The following is a 17,934-nucleotide window of genomic DNA, read 5'->3' on the forward strand; positions in this document are numbered from 1 at the left end:
TGCAAATGACTGCTGGTCAAAAAAAAGTTTGCAGGAAGTGTCATAGACAAGGTCACATAGAGACAGTGTGCAAGTCAGACAAAAACCATACAGAGTGAAAAGTTTCAAACACAAAAGTAAACAAATGCATAAACGACCAAATGTGAAACTGAATCAGACCACACAGAGTCTACAAGGTGAGCTGTCATGTCTAGCGTTACTGAAGCAGATTGCAAAATCACATGGATCATGATACATGTGTCCAGTGTAAAAATTAAAATGGAGCTGGAGACAGGGTCAGCTTTGACTGTAATTTCAGAGGCTGACTACAACAGACTGTTTTTGAAGCTACCATTAGAAAAGACCTGGGTGATACCAAAGACCTACACAGGCGAAAAAATATCTCCCCAAAGGCAAACTGAAAGTTAATGGACATAGGGAGGCGAAACACAGCAGTTAGAGCTACATGTGTTGATAAATGGAGGGCCAGTACTTTACGGACATGAGTGGTTGAGAAAAATCCAACTAGACTGGCACTCAATCAAAGCTCTCAATGTGTCATCAACAGGCAACTGCAGCCCAAATGGTAGCACTAACCAGAGACTGGCACAGATTCTTAATGCTAATGAGGTGTTTGAGAAGCATATTGGTAAACTCAAAGGCATGAAAGCCAGAATTGAACTGGATGAAGCAGCAATACAAAGATTCCATAAAGCGCATCCAGTGCCTTATGCATTACGTTCTAAACTGGATGCTGAACTTTAGAGCCTGGAGGAGTCTGGCATTCTCTAAGGTTGAGTAGAGTGATTGAGTCATGCCCATTGTCCTGTTGATCAGGAAAGGAAAGGCTGGAGCTGCTCACATATGCGAGGACTTCAAAGTGAGCAGTAATCCTGTGCTGTGTACTCTGCATAGAATAGAAAAGAAGACGCTTTTGCATCATTGGCAGGTGGGGAGAGGTTTTCAAAGATTAACTTGTCACAAGCCTATCTGCAAATGGAGATTGAGGAGTTCATTGGGAAGTTCCTGACAATCAACACTCACAAGGAACTGTTTCAGTATAATTTTCTCATCTGTGGTGTTGCATCAGCTCCAGCTATTTGGCAAACAGCAATGGACCAAGTGCTCCAAGATATCCCAGGAACAAAATGTTACTTTGATGAGATCATTGTGACTGGCAAAAATGATGAAGAGCACCTCCAGAAACTTGGTAAAGTGCTTACCAGGCTGAATGAGTATGGTCTGCGTGCAAAGAGAAACAAATGTGAGTTTTTCGAGTATAAAATCTCATATTTTTGACACGTCATTGACAAGCATGTGCTTACAGAAGTCACAAAAGAAGACTGAAGCAGCGCTGCAGGCACCCAGACTGGAAAATGCGTCACAACTCAGCTCATACTTGGGCCTTGTAAACTACCACTGATCTCTCCCAAATCTTGCGAGATTCTGCGCCCATTGAATACACATTTGCAGACAGGAGCAAAGTAGGAGTCGGCAGAAAGATGTGAAAGAGTATTCAAGGAAACAAAGGGACTAATAACATGAGATGAACTTCTCACCCATTATGACCATCAGTCTGGCATGCGATGCATCTCTTTATAGCATTGGTGCCATCTTGTCTGACAATATGAAAGATGGATCTGAATGTCTGATTACATTTGTTTCAAGATCACTGATGAGCGAGAGTGCAACTATGCGCAGATTGACTGAGTGGCCCTTACTCTAGTATAGGGAGTAAGGAAATTCCATCACTACTGCTCTTGATAAAAGTTACCCTAGTGACAGACCACCAGCCCCTTGTGTCCATTTTCAATCCCAGTGATATCTGCTAACCGGTTGCAATGTTGGGCACTTTTCACTCTTATTACATAGAGTTTAAGGGTACCAAACAACACAACATTGCTGACGGCTGTCATGTCTTCCACTATTGACAACTGATGAAGTCTTCATTCTGTGACCCAGCAGAGGTGTTCCATACAACATCGGTGGACCAACTGCTGGTAACAAATTCTGAAATACCAAGAGAAACAAAGGTACCAAACAACATTGGCAAAAGTCTATGAAATCACCCTGCAAGGATGGCCAGCTCACGGTAATCCTATGTTTCCAGAGTTCTCAGTGAGACGAAACCAACTGTCTGTATGTCAAAGAACCCTGATGTGTGGAACTTGTGTTGTGGTTCCCTCTAAACTGTGCACCAAAATCTGCATGAAGGACACCTGGGTACGCAGTCAAGATGTGCATCAGAACTCTATTCATGCGAAGACTAATCAAACACCTGCAATACTGTTCGTAAGCAGAAATCTGAGATGGCAACCAGATCTACAGAGGGAAGTGCAGAATAAACAGTTCAGCCAGTTGCCAAATACATCAGCAAGGAGCTTTGAGATTGGACATGAAGTCCTAGTGTGTGATTACCAGTAAGATAATTGGACATCCAGGAACTGGACCACTGATGTACACAGTGGATTTTGGAGATCAGACATGGAGATGGCATGTGGAACAGATACTGGATGTTCAGCCAAAGAACACACCTGGGTCATTTGCGTCCAACAAGATGGACACATTGCATCCACCAGACTTATCTATCACTGATGATCATGTCATTAACAACAACATGACACCTGCAGCAGAGAATGTTATCTTAGACAAGGCACCTGCCAGGAGGTCCCAAATGCACCTAAGTAACTTGATGCGCAATACTGCTGACTGCATCTTCAATAGACGTGTTTGGAAACAGCCAAAGAGATTTTTGACAAATGTGCTTTAATGACTTTGCCAAGCTTGAATTGCACAGGTAGAGAAGAGGAAAAGATTGATCTGGAAAATTGTTGCCATTGGCAGGAATTTTTGATAATAAATGTATCAAACAGGAGAATAAGAATGTAATCTAGGTGAGGTCTGATGATGCACATCCCTGGTAGATGTGTCTGAATCAATAGGCAAAGCGTCTTGTAAATTGGGGGCTGGAAAGCAGTGCAGAGTGTGACTTACCCCAGACTAACTATAGGATTGTGATAATGATATGGTGGCAACATTCTCAGCAGATATGGAGTTAGGGGGAAAGGACTGGCCAGGTAAGCTTAAAGCTAACATGTAAATGGCCAACACATTCTGGCCAGATTCCCCTGTAAGCTGTTAGTCAGTAGGACAGTGATCTGACTGCTCTAATCTCCTCTAGCCATCAACGAATTACATCAAGTGTAGAACCACCACTGATTTCAATAGCAACAAAGCAAGGCTGTGGATCACTTCTCTGCTTCTGATACTTTTTAAAATTTCTCTACCAGAGGACAAAAGTGATAAGTATGAGATATGATTGCACCCACAACCCTCCACAATACAAATGGCAGTGTCTGCCACATGCTTCCCATTTCATTAAGTGAGGGTACGTTTATGGAGGCTGGAATTACTTCAGTGCTTCTTGTGCTCACTCTAATCGTGGTCTGTGTGGACAGCAAATCAATCTGAGGTGCTCAAATTACCTCAGGAAGAAACCATGTTTCGACACAAGGCAGAACAATTTTTATCCATTATGGATGGCTAAGCAAATGTTGTATTTTTCAGAGGAGTATATCAGCATAGGGGGAGAAAGAGTATTTTTCTGCATTTGAAGCCCACTATTGGTATTATTAACTAGAAGGCGTATGGTGTGTTGGCCTTCAATAGTCGGGGGATTGAATTCAAACACTGAGAGCTCTATAAAACCCCTAATTACATTAGACCACACTTGGAATATTGTGTTCAGTTCTGGTCACTTCATTATAGGAAAAATAAGGAAGCTTTAGAGAGGATGCAAATGAAATTTACTGGAATGCTGCCTGGATTTGAGAACGCCTTATGAGGAAAGGCTGGGAGAGCTACGACTTCCCTCTTTGGAGGGAAGGAAATGAGAGCTAACTTGTTAGAGGTGTACAAGATGATAAGAGGCATTGATAGAGTGGACAGCCAGTGGCTTTTTCCTAGGGCAGAAATGGCTAATCTGAGGGGTTATAACTTTAAGGTGCTTAGAGGAAAAGTTAGGGTGAGGGAATATCCAAGGTTTTTTTTTAAATAAACACAGAGAATGGTGGGTGTTTGGAATTTTCTGCCAGAGTGGTTCATTGTGTAAATTCTGCTCTGCGCTTTCCTCCCAAAGTGCAACACCTAACACTTGTCTGCATTAAACTCTAACAAACATTTTTTGGTCCATTTTCCCAGCTGGTTATTGGGAAACTCTGCCAGTGAAATAGTTGGTAAAATCTTGGAAAATGGTTGGGAAAATTGGGAAACAGTTGGGAAAATCTGCCAGCAAATACCCAAGTGAATTAATGGAGATTGACTTATTTCCAATGGGAAGGAAGTCTCAAACATTTATCCCAGTAATTTCTCAGCAGTTCAAATCAGTCACAATCATATTGATTGTCAGGGCAGGCTTCAAGTGCCAAGCTCCTCTCCTCTTTTCATGTATGAATATTTACTCCAAGGTATAGGGAATGCTGTTTAGAGAGAGTGGCATTAAAAGGAAGAATTTGAGTGAGAGGAGCTGATAAGGGCAACAGCAGGGAGCTGATTCGCCAGCTTGGCTACCAACTCAGGAAAAATAAGGAATCAGATTATCAGCAGGAGCAAGCCCAAGGTGCAATTTATTATCACGGCTCTTACACTCCTATCTTTCACAAGAGTTCATTGAAGGTTTTTGCAATGTTCTGCTAAAAGATTGTTCTGAAGTGTCTGTACAAGTCCAACAGACATAAAAGTTAATGGTCCTTCACGTGTTTTCCAAGAAGGGGGAATGCCTGGTCTAAATAAACTTGCTAGCACTAAAGCAAGTTAAAATGGACTTCCCAGCTTGACTGGTCAAAGTCTATTGTTAGTAATAGCCCAAAATTTGCTGATGAACAGTGTTTTCAAAGAAGTAATTATTAGTGTGTTAAGGAAAAGCAGCAATTATGAGGAGAAAGAAATAAACCGTGTTCCAAATCCTTATGTGTTATTGGATGTCTTTGTCCTATTTCTCATAAAAAGAGATTGTTGTGAAATTGCTAAATTTGGTTTATAAAAATGAATTAAAGTCACGGCAGGGAGTTAGAATGGGTATTTCAGAACTAAAAGATTCCTTTCAAAGGAGAATCTATTGGTCCTAATGTGCTGTTCAACTTAGAGACAACAATTATAACCATGAAGGCTCACGACACAAATTGTTGCCAGGGGTTTTGTGAAATATACATTTTCTTGCATTTTTTTTCTGACTGTGCTTTTAATAGAAATTTGGTCTTTTTTGAAAAAACCTAATATTTCTCTTTCTGCCTCCAACTTGATTCTAGTTAAATTCTCTTCTGCACAATCTTGTTCCTTCTTCCACACTTTATATTTCACTTCCCTATGCCTCTGTCATTCAGTAGAGATTTATGCCCCATCTACTTATCATCAGCTTATATTACTAGCAGTTTGAGAAGCAAAAACAAGTTAGATGAAAAATGGAATACAGCAATTCCATTGTTAGAGAGAACCAAAAAGTTCTGGACCAATGTTCCCTCTAATTTTTAGTAGTCAGTGTGCACAAAAATCTTAGGTTGTGCAATTTTTTTTCCTGTGACAAAAGTATGTGCGCACTGAATGCACACATTGGACAGTTTATGTAGGTTTACAAAATACTTGACATAAAACTGCACAGAATAACAACAAAATAACATACATATTTAAGTCTGAAACACAAAAAATGCTGGTGAACACAGCAGGCCAGGCAGCATCTCTAAGAAGAGGTACAGTCGACATTTCAGGCCGAGACCCTTCGTCAGGACTAACTGAAAGAAGAGGTAGTAAGAGATTTGAAGGTGAGAGGGGGAGGGGGAGATCCGAAATGATAGGAGAAGACAGGAGTGGGAGGGATGGAGCTGAGAGTTGGAAAGTTGATTGGCAAAAGGGATACGAGGCTGGAGAAGGGAGAGGAACATGGGACGGGAGGCCTAGGGAGAAAGAAAGTGGGAGGGGGAGAAGCCCAGAGGATGGGCAAGAAGTTATAGTGAGAGAGACAGAGGGAGAAAAAAAGAGAAAAAAGAGAAAGAAAAAAATCATAATAATGATAATAATAAATAAATAATTAAGGGATGGAGTACGAAGGGGAGGGGGGGCATTAACTGAAGTTAGAGAAGTCAATGTTCATGCCATCAAGTTGGAGATATTAATTTTTATCATATTTAAGTCACTCAGTTATTTTTTCTCTCCTGTCTTTGGCATTCACCCATTCTTTGTAAACTCTTTCTCGACTAATAGAACTTCCATCGCATTGATAGCTTTTGATTCTCATTAACATATCCAAATGACTTTCACCGAAACGGTTTCCAGCTTGTTTTTGAGTTGATTCATTAGGCTAAAACCTTGCTCACGGTCCGCACTAGACGCAAGAAAGGTTCCCTCAATGTCCATCAACTGTGCAAAGTCGCAAAACTATTCATTTTGAAGTACAAATGCCACCATTTGAGAAAAGTTTGAAATCGGTTTGGATTTAATTTTTTCTTGCATGGGAAATTTGAAATCATCAAATTGTCTATTATAATATTTTCAGCTAGAAAATCATGATATTTTAGACATAAGGCATTAACTTGTTCATCGCCAAATGTGAAGTCACAATCTGCAATTGCGGAGAAATCAAAAGCTGACCATTCTTGACCTCAATTTTGATCTCCTCTGAGTTTGATCGTTTTCGCTCTCGCTCATCTGCACTCAACCGTAACATGCGTAGCACTCCTGTAACGGGTAATGACGGGTTCTGTTGCCTGAGCTTTTGCACACCATCCAAATGTGATTTACTTGCCAAATGACGCTTCAAAAAGTCAAGTTTCCAAATATCATCCCACTTCTTTCCACTAGCAAATTCTCCAGCAACTTTCACATCACAACAATACAAACAGATAACTCCAGTTTCTGAATCATACATAAATATTTCTCGTAGCTGAACATTCATGACCTCATGAGCTTTCGGTGTAACAGTTCCTACTATCTTGTTAAGCCTTTCAACTTTAAACAAATTTGCAATTCTTTTGCGCTTCACGCCCTTCACTTCTTTTGAATTCAACATAGTGAATCAATATTTTTTCCAATAAAAACTTAGTAAGCTATCTACGGGATTTGAAACAGATCTTTGTAAACTTTACGATATGAACACTGTCCGCCAAACATGGCTGCCGCCATGATGCAGTTGTACAAACCAGAACAGGATAGGTGAGGTGACGTAAATTAGTGACGTGCATTGTGGTATTTGAAAAACCGACTAACTAGTTAACAGAAACAGTTAGCTAAAAGATTATTTTCAATAAGTATAATTATTAACAACTACATTATTTTAGATAACTAACCTTTTGTGTATACATTAATTTCCTTTGTGTGCTGGTTGAAAAACGTGTGCGCACGCACACACATGCACAGCTTAGAGGGAATTATGTTCTGGACTAAGGTTTACTGAGTTTCTACAGGTTAATCCAGGAAGTTGAGGGTTTATTTGAAAAGGGTAAACATAAAATTAGTTTAGTTAATTGTCATATAGACCAGGGTGCAATGAAATCCCTTGCTCCCATGAACTTCACAACGTAAGCAGTATATATAATACAAATAAATACAATAATATGAACAACATTGAGCACAAATAAAAATAATGGTATATAGACTAAAATGCAATCATATGTAATGCAAAAGGAAATATTAAAGTGACAATAATGGAATAATTGAGTGAGGTAGAATTGGGAGTCTGAGAATATGGTAGCACCTCTGGGAAGGTGTTGGGCACGTGGCCAAGTGGTTAAGGCGTTCGTCTAGTTACCTCAAGATTGCTAGTTCGAGCCTCAGCTGTGGCAGTGTGTTTGTGCCGTTGAGCAAGGCACTTAATCACACATTGCTCTAGTTTGTGCGAGGAGTGGCGCCCCACACAGACTTCCAATCTGCGCCTTGTAAGGCATGAAAATGCCCAACGCAGGCCTCTCGTAGTCTGAGTCGGCGTTCCCCGCTGGGAAGGGAATGTGAAGAGGTAATAGGTTCAAAAGTATTACTGTAGTTGGGGAAGAAAGGTCTGGACAAGATTAATAGGGAAAGATTAGCAATGCAAGAACCTTAAGACATGTTGCGTGTATTTTCCAGTGCTTTGAGGGGTGTGCTAGACATGTACAGCAGCTATTTCAATGAATAACCCTCATGATTCAGAGCGGTGGATGTACCACCTTGTTCTTCTTCCAGGGTCTGGAATCTGGGAGCGGTGGTTGTTGTTAGCAACAGACCTCTTTGAGCTTCTAGGTGCCAGGCGAATTGGAGCCAGATTGTATTATGGGCATTGGGAGAAGGGGCGGGCTGTCTCAATTAGCAGTTGGAATCGATCAGGGCAGTGTGTCTGTGAGATAAATTGGTTTATTAGTGTCACATGCACTGAGGTAGAGTGAAAAACCTTGTTTTACATGCCGTCCTTATGGATCATTTGAATCAGCACATTGAGGTGGTACAGTACAAGGGAAAAATAATAACAGAATGCAGAATAAAGTGTTACACTTACAGAGAAAGTATTGAGAAGGAAGAAATTAAGTGAATTACTTGAGAGGTCAAGAGCCCATTTTATCATACTAGGGGACTGTTCATTAGTCATCTGGAAATAATCTGTCCTTGAGCCCAGTTTGTTAGAACTTTCAGGTCTTTCCATCTTCTGCTTAATGTGAAGGGGCGAAGAGAGAACATCAGGGGTGGGTGAGGTCTTTGATTATGTTGACTGCTTTACCAAGGCAGCGAGAAGCACAGGAAGAGTCCATGGACAGGAGGTTGATTTCTGTGCTGTGTCTAGGTAGAATGCTTTCTGTGGTGCATCTGTAAAAATTTGAGGGTCAAAGTTGACATGTCAAATGCCTTTGCCTCCTGAAGATGTAGAGTTGCTGGTGCACTTTCTTGGCTAAGGTAAGACCAGGGCGGGCTATCGGTGATGTTCTCTCCTAGGAACCTGAAGCCTCTCAACCCTCCTGACCTTAGCACCTTTGATGCAAATAGGAGAATGTGCATTGCTCCCCTTCCTGTACTCAACAAGCAGCTCTGCTGACATTGAGGGAAAGGTTGGTGTCATGACACCATGCCACCAGGCTCTCTATCTCCTTCTTGCACTCCGACTCATCACTATTTCAGATTCAGTACACTCCAGTGGTATCATCTGGCAACCTGTAGATGGGGTCACAGAAGAATCAAGCCACACAGTCCTGAGTGTATTGGGTGTAAAGTCAGGAGAAGAGGATGCAGCCCTAGATTTTCAATGGGGTGGGGATTTTGAAGTGTGAGGAGGTGGTGGCATCTGAGCGGATTAAATGTTTGGGATGCTGGAGCTAAGCCTGAAATATGAAGGTGAGCAAGGTATTTATTCACACTGGGAAGTCTCGGCTATCTCAGGATTATCTCATGACAGTCCCTCTGGGAGCTTTATGGCCTGACTTATCCTGTAATGCACTAAATGGAAAGTCAAACGGAGAATACAGCACAGAAACAGGTCCTATAGTCTACATGTCCTATTGTACCTATCTACACTAATCCCATTTATCAGCATTAGGTCCATTGACACTTTTGCCTTGACATTTCAAGTACTTGTCTCAGTGCTTTTGAAATGTGAAAATATCTGCCTCCAACACCTCTTCAGGCAACAATACTATCTTGCTCAGTGCTGACACTTAAAGTGCAAAGGTGACGCTTCATAAATCACTGGTCCAATTTCTGCAGTGATACAAGTGGCACAGAAATAATCATCAATGTGTTTCTCTCTGGGGGGAAAATTGATTTTCATGTGCAGTGCTGAAGAAAGGAGTTATGCAATTGATTTTCTCACGGATATTTCATAGTTGAAAAGAAAATTTGCCAATGCATCTAATTACCTAGGCTGTTTTCCAAATTACTAGAGGTCTTCGAGAATCAAAGATAATTTTAATGTGGATACTGAGGTCGTTCTACCTCATATTCTGTAGTATGTGCTTGTGAATCTGTGTGGAAAGTAATTTTGCTGCATCTTCCATGGAAGATTTGCTATTTGTCTTTCTCCATTCAGAAAAATTGTGGAACCTTCTCTAAGTTGACAGTGGTTTTTTCGATGAAAGCTCCTGAATGGCGGAGATAATTTACAACTTTGGTTAATCACCACGTAAAGAAATGATGGCTGTTCTTCTCGGCTCAAGCAGAAAGTGAGAACTTAGTTAAAAGTTCTGCAATACTAGAAGCCAAACACTGAAGGAGTTATTACACAGACAGGACTGTTTCTGCAACCTGAGATTGACACCCAAATCCAAAAAGCTGAATGATGTGCTTTAATTCTACCTGCCTAGTGGCACAATTGTTTGACAGAGAAGCTTAAAAAAAAAGTCATGTATCAAATACTGTGTGTTGAAACTGCAGCACATCTGGCCCAACATATTGTTGCAATCATGAGGAAAGAACAGCAGCATTATCTATTTCATTAGATATTTGAGGAGATTGGTATGTTACCAAAGACTCTTGCAAATTTCTACAAATGTGTGGTGGAGAGCATCCTGACTGGCTGTATCATCATCTGGTATGGAGACTCCAATCTACAAGATCGGTAGAGAGGGTTGTACACTCAGCCAGTTCCCTCATGGGCACAACCCTACCTGCCATCAAAGATATCTTTAAGAGGCAGCAACTTGTATTAAGGACGTCACCCTCTGGGATATGTTCTCTTTGTGTTACTACCATCAAGGAGGAGGTGCAAGAGCCTGAAGACTCAGTCAGTGTTTTAAGAACAGCTTCTTCCCCCGTTATCAAGTTTCCAAACAGTCCATGGGCCGATGAGCACTAACTCATTATTCATCTTTTGCATTATTTATTTACTTCATAATGTATCATAATGTTTATGTCTTGTATTGTACTGCTACAGCAAAACCACACATTTCATGACATGCAGATATGTCAGTGATAATAAAGTCGATGACCTAATTCTCATTCATATTCAAACTTCTCTAGAGATTAGAAGGAGAAAAACCTGAGCAAATGTTTTCTTTAAAAAAAATCAAGTTTGGGGATGAAGAGAGGAAAATATGACCAGGAAACCTGAGGAGCTGGAGAATGGGGAATGACCAGGTATGATCCCCTGGGTATACTTTATACTTTATTGTTGCCAAACAATTGGCACTAGAAAGTACAATCATCGCAGCAATATTTGATTCTGCGCTTCACACTCCCTGGATTACAAATATTAAATATTAAAGATATTAAAAAGTTAAAATTAGTAAATATTAAAAAGTTAAATTATAAATCATAAATAAAAAAATAGAAAAATGGGAAGTAAGGTAGTGTAAAAATCATCAATCGCCTCTGTTCTGAGCCGACATTTACGTGCCGGGCGGCACCTAATCAATTAGCTTGTTTATTTCGGCTTTTTTCTTAAAGATGTGTTGGGTGCGTTCTGGCTACTGCTGCACCCCTGCATGCTTCACAGCCCAGTATCGGTCCGCGGCCCGGAGGTTGGGGACCACTGCTCCAGAGGGGGAAGAAGCAAGTTTGTCTAATCTCTAATAGCACATGCCCTCTAAACCGGACAGCATCCTGGTAAACCGCTTTTGCACCCTCTCCAAAGCCTCCACATCCTTTGTTTAATGAAGTAAAAGGAATTGATGCAATACTGTACATGCGGCCTAACCAGATTGAACTGCGTGTGTTTTATGTGTGGACCTCGTGCATTAAGAGGTCTAAGTGACTTTCCGGTGCTTTAGGGTGAGACTGATGTCCATTGAGATTATCAATCAGTGCTAACTAACTGACAGTATGGCTCCACCTCTTAGAGGTGAGCACTGAATCCAACCACCACTGGAAGTCTGCGTATTGCTGGCCAGCCATTCCTCACCTGAATGGCAGCACACGGACTGGAGTGTGTCCCGCAATCCTCCGATGTGAGTCCTGATGTGAGAGAGTGCTGCCTGGTGGTCTCGTCAAGTCTATTGTCATTTTATCAAATTAGTTACACTCAAAAGTCATGTGAAAGTGAAGGGGAGGTGAAGTGGATTTGCAGATCCAAAGTACACCTGCTGTCACTGAAGAACTGCATACAAAGTCATTTCTAGATGGTAGATGGGATCATAGAGGGCTTACATAACAGATGCGTGCCACATAGCCCCCTGGGTCTGAATTAGTTATAAGAGCTTCTCAGCTTAATCCCATCTTCCTGCACTCGATCTGTGCTATTTGAGAGCACTTCCAAATACTGTTTAAGTGTGTGGGATGTCTATGTTCACCGTCAAGCATGGCTCCAAGTTCTGGATCCCTCACTCCCCCGGGACTTGGATAAACACTGCACATCCAAGTCCTCAATTTTAAGCTGTTGATAGGCACTTGAATGAGCAGAGGATTGAGGGATACGAAATTCAAACATGAAAGTGGGATTAGGAAAAATAGAAACGATGGTGAACTGAAGGACCTGTTTCTGTGCTCTACAATTCCAGGACTCTAATTTTAACTCCTTTTAAACCAAACCTCTCCACAGCAACTCCTCATCTGTAAAGGAACAACCCCAGCCCATACAGTCTTTTCTTACAGGTAAAAGATTCCACTTCTGGAAATGTCAGGCTCCCCGGCACCCTCTCCAGTACCTCTCCTGTAATGTGGTGACTAGAAACGTATGCAATATTGAGATTGTGGTTTAACAGGTGATATCCAGAGGTGTAGGGAGATCCAGCCCACCAACGGGTACTGGAAGTCTTCCTCTAGCTGAGATGGAGTAGCAGTGTGAGGAAGTTATAGGAGAAGTAAATGGCAAGAGAAGCATCATGGACAAAATTTAATGAACCCATACACATGAATAGGGTTAAATGGATGCAGCCTCAAATTCCATCGTAAGGTCTGTTACATACAATATTCTCTTCACCCTTACATCATTGCCGGAGACATTAACAGAGCATCGCTGTCTAAAGTTTAAGTTTTGTCAACACATCCAGGTGAGGACACGGGGAGATAGTATACTTGACCACTACTACCCTCCCTTCCACAATGCTTACAAAGCACTCCTCCATCCGCCATTTGGAAAGGCGGATCACTTGTCCAACTTGCTTCTACCGATGTACAGGTGGCCATAGTTAAAACCGTCCACTGTTGGTCCAACCAATCAGTCTTCATGCTGCAGGACTGCTTTGATGACGTCAACTGGAATGTCGTGCGTGATGAGGATGTCTCCAAGTTCACGGACAGGTCACAAGTATCATCCAGAAGTGCATGGAAGATGTCGTCCCCCAGAAATCGGTCAGGGTCTACCAAAACCAGAAACCTTGGATCAACAGTTCTGTGCGAGCAGCACTTATCACGTGAGACAGAGCTTACATTGCTGGTAACCAACAGGAACTCAAAAAATGTAGCTACGATCTATGCAAAGTCATTAAGGCAGTGAAATGACAATGCGGGACAAGATCCAGACACAACTCTCCGCCAGCAACACATGCAACTTGTGGCAAGGTCTGTACACCATCACAGACTTCAAAGCTAAGCGCTGTGGTGCTGCCAACATCGCTGCCTCTCTCCCAGTTGAGCCAAATCTTTTTTACACTCAGTTTGATGTCACCAACACTGAGGAGAGCCGCTGAAGTGACCTGCACCTTGCTCATCTCTGAGGCTGAAGTACGCAGGTGTTTCCAACAAGTGGACAGTCGCAAGGCTGTGGGACCGGACGGCATCCCAGGGTGGGTATTCAGGATGTGTGCAGCACAACTGGACATTCTTAATCTCTTCCTCTCCCAGTGTAGAGTACCCTTCTGCTTCAAAACATCCACCATTGTTCCTGTACCTAAGACGACCAAGGTAACGTGTCTGAACAACTGCCGTCCTGTCGCACTCACCTCAATAATAAGCAAATACTTGGAGAGGCTGATCAAGGACTACATCTGCAGCTTGCTACTCCCAACACTGGACTCCCTACAATTCACGTACCAACACAACACATCAATAGATGATGCAATAGCCACAGGTCTACACACCATCCTTACACATCTGCAGAAGGATGCTTATGTGAGAATGCTGTTCTTGGACTATAGTTTAGCATTCAACACCATAACTCTCTCCAGGCTTGACAAGAAGCTCAGAGACCTCAGCCTTCACCCTGCCATGTGCAGCTGGAACCTGGACTTCCCGTCAGATCACCAGCAGGTGGTAAGAGTGGGCCTCCTCACCTCTGACCCTCAACACAGGTGCCCCTCAAGGCTGTGTCCTAAGCCCCCTCCTTTACTCTCCGTATGTCCAGCAATGTGTTGCCACCCACAGCACCAATCTGCTAATTAAATTTGTTGATGACACTACATTGATTTAATCTCAAGGCAGCCAACAGAGAAGAAGTCATCACCCTGACACAGTGGTGTCAAGAAAACAACCTCTCCCTCAATGTCACAAAAACAAAGGAGCTGGTTGTGGACTACAGGAGGAATGGAGACAGGCTAATCCCTATTGACATCAATGGATCTGGGGTTGAGAGGGTGAACAACTTAAGTCCCTCGGCATATACATCACCAAGGATCTCACGTAGTCTGTACATACTGGCTGTGTGGTGAAAAAAGCACAACAGCACTTTTTTCACCTCAGACGGTTGAAATAGCCTGGTATGAGTCCCCAGATCCTAAGGATTTTCTAAAAGTGCACAATTGAGAGCATCCTGACTGGCTACATCACTGCCTAGTATGGAAACTGTACTTCCCTCGATCGCAGGACTCTGCAGAGAGTGGTGCGGACAGCAAAGCACATCTGTAGTCCCACTATTCAGGACATTTAAAGAGACAGGTGCATAAAAGTGGCCTGAAGGATTATTGGGGACCCAAGTCACCCTAACCACAACTGTTCCAGCTGCTACCATATGGGAAACAGTACTGCAGCATTAAAGCCTGGACCAACAGGCTCCAGGCCAGCTTCTTCCACCACCATCAGACTGATCAGCTCATGCTGATACAATTGTATTTCCATGTTATAATGACTGTCCTGTTGTACATACTATTTATTACAAATGACTATCAATTGCACATTTAGATGGAGACGTAACAAAGATTTTTACTCCTCATGTATGTGAAGGATGTAAGAAATAAAGTCAATTCAATTCAATGTTGCAAGTAACTGAAGATTGCAACAGCAAGTGGCAGACGTTCCCTCCAAAGCCAGTGGCTCTCCCGTTTGTAACAGGGGTGCCTGCAGTCAAAGACCTGGCTGACATAAAGATGGTGACCATCAGAGGATCAGAATGTATTCAAGGTGATGTTATACCTGTATCTAGCTCTTTTGTCTCATATTCCTTCATTGTCAGTGCCTGATAATATTTGGGAGATCCAAATGAAACCCATGTGTATACCCTCCCCAAGACCAGATGCGTTATCACTTCAGAAGTATAGGGCATCCTATTTGAGGCAGTATCTTTGCCAAGGTACAGCATCCCAGGAAGGGAGAAGAAGACACTGCTCTTCTCATCTACCAGCTCAGGTTTTGGTGCTTGACACATTGCAGTGGTAGACTAGAGGTTAAGTGGGGTGCAGCCAAGTCAGGGAGGAAGGCTGCCTGAAGAACAAAGCAATGTGCTCTCACAGGGCTATGAGGAGTACCTGAAAGGGCATGGACATCGGTGGATGAAGATGCATCTGGATATGCTTGTGATTGGCCATGAACTATATTGTACTAGCATTTAGGATTCTGGATAAAATTGTTGACCATGTTGTTCTGAAGAGTTCCTGAGATAACCAGTGTGAAGGATGGCCATCTGATGGAATTTCAGTTATCTTTATTCATTGGCACGACCAGTCAAGGATACGACCCACCCAGCCAACACACTTTTTGTCCCTCCTCCCTTGGGGAGAAGGCTGAGGAGCTTGAAGACTCGTACGGTCAGATTTGGGAACAGCTTCTCTCCAACTGTGAGAAGATCGCTGAACGGATCCTGACACGGATCTGGGCCGTACCCTCCAAATATCCGGACCTGCCTCTCAGTTGTTTTTTGCACTACGTTACTTTCCCTTTTCTATTAATGATTTATAATTTAAATTCTTAATATTTACTATCGATTTGTAATCCAGGGAGCGCAAAGCGCAGAATCAAATATCGCTGTGATGATTGTACGCTCTAGTATCAATTGTTTGGCGACAATAAAGTAAAGTTTATTCATTGGCGTTGCAGAAAGACGAGTATTGCTAGTTATTTCCACCTCTAATAGGCATGGAGAGGAGCCCTCTTCCTGGAGAGAGTGAGAGCACCCAAGATATTGTTAATTCTGTAGCTGTACTGTACATCTATCAATCTTCTTCCATCCATATTAAAAAGGAGGAGAATTCTAGTGCATTAATTACTGATTGTAAGAAGGCAACTATACCTTTAAGGTAACTATCATAGGTCATACGATTGACAGCTCTCTAGCTTAGAGTAGTTATTAGCAGAGCCTGGAGAATCTGATGAGGTGCTTGGAATAGAGCTCTGCTGGACTGGGCTACTGCTTTGTCAGCCTGTTCACTAACACCACGGTCCTAGACATTGCAGGTCCCACTTTCCTTTATTTGATATTAAGCAGGTAAAAATATAACCTGCTTCCCAGTAGGCACAGTAACTAATTAGTCAGTTTCACATTGAAGCTTGAAGAAAATACAACTTTAAAAAAAAGATTTATTCATAGGATGTGTAGCTGCCACCGGAAAGGTTAGCATTGTTGTCCAGAACCCTAGGGGCAGTTAAGAGTCAAAGTTAATGGTTTTAGAGTAACATGCATGTCAGAGCAATCAAGCATGGTGATTTTTTTTCCTGTCAAGCATCAATGAACCAGATGCATTTTATGACAATCTAGTCTTTTATGCTCATTAATCCTGAAGTTATATTTATAAACAATCCAGATTTATTTAATAACTTAAACTTAATTTCCTCAACTGCCATGGTCAGTTTGAATTGTTGCTCCTGATCGGTGCTCTAGGGCTTCTACAAACTGGTCTGGTAAATATAGAAGATGTGGCAGATAAACCAAAGGAGTTCTGTGAATCTAAAACTGACTCCATGGATGACAATTTACTGTTTAAGATCTAATAGCAGCTTGACAAGCCGATAACGGGCCTGTATGAGCAAGGCAAACTGGATATGTTTAATCAGTCAGACAGAAACAGCTCTCAATTTAGTAGGTAAATTCCATGTTAAAACAAGTACAGAAAGAGGGTCAAAGAGAGGGATACAAAGATTAGATTAGGAGACAGAAAGGGGGAGCTTTTTTTAATAAAAATTTAATTTAATTTGAAACAATAACTTAGAACCAAAGGAAGGAAACTCCTCTTTAGTAATCCAGTGCTAGAGAGATTGATTGGCAGTAATTAACATTTAGCATGTTGAGAGGATGCAGACTGCTTCAGGTAATCTCTGGCATTCAGTTCACACCTATCAAGCAAAAACAAACAGCTACTCCAAACCTCTAATTACACTTCAGTGGAGAGACAACAACAATTTGCCATTTTCGCAAGTTACTAGCAGAATGATCTATGGCAAGCTTTGATATCTGTTTAATATGGGATCAGCCCTCTCTTGAAATTTCACTAGTGTTTACATACACATGTCAGCAAGGACAATTAGCCTCCCCATTACTCTAAACCAAATTTTGAGCCATTTTAGTGCTTGTAAACACCAGTCTTGGAAAAACAGCATATCGGCTGCTCTGGAAAGCGTTATTTTAACTTGTGGGAGAAAAATCCAGACGGAGAGCCAAGATCAAAGTTTGGCCAGACCTACCTCAATGTCTTTTGTATTTCCTGTTCTATATATAAATTGCAGTCTTCACTGTAATGAAGGTTGTTGTCTGGCTAGGTTGAACCAGGGCTATTATGGAAAAACTTCATATCTTTAACCCATGGACTACCAGGAGGGACATACACCAAGTGGAATCATGAGCAGAGAGAAGGATGGGATTGAATAAAGAATCTTTACTTGTCGATTGCTTCGTAAAGAATCACTACACACCTGCTAGCTAAACTCAAG

Source organism: Mobula birostris, chromosome 1, assembly GCF_030028105.1.
Source record: "Mobula birostris isolate sMobBir1 chromosome 1, sMobBir1.hap1, whole genome shotgun sequence".
Classification (NCBI taxonomy): Eukaryota; Metazoa; Chordata; class Chondrichthyes; order Myliobatiformes; family Myliobatidae; genus Mobula; species Mobula birostris.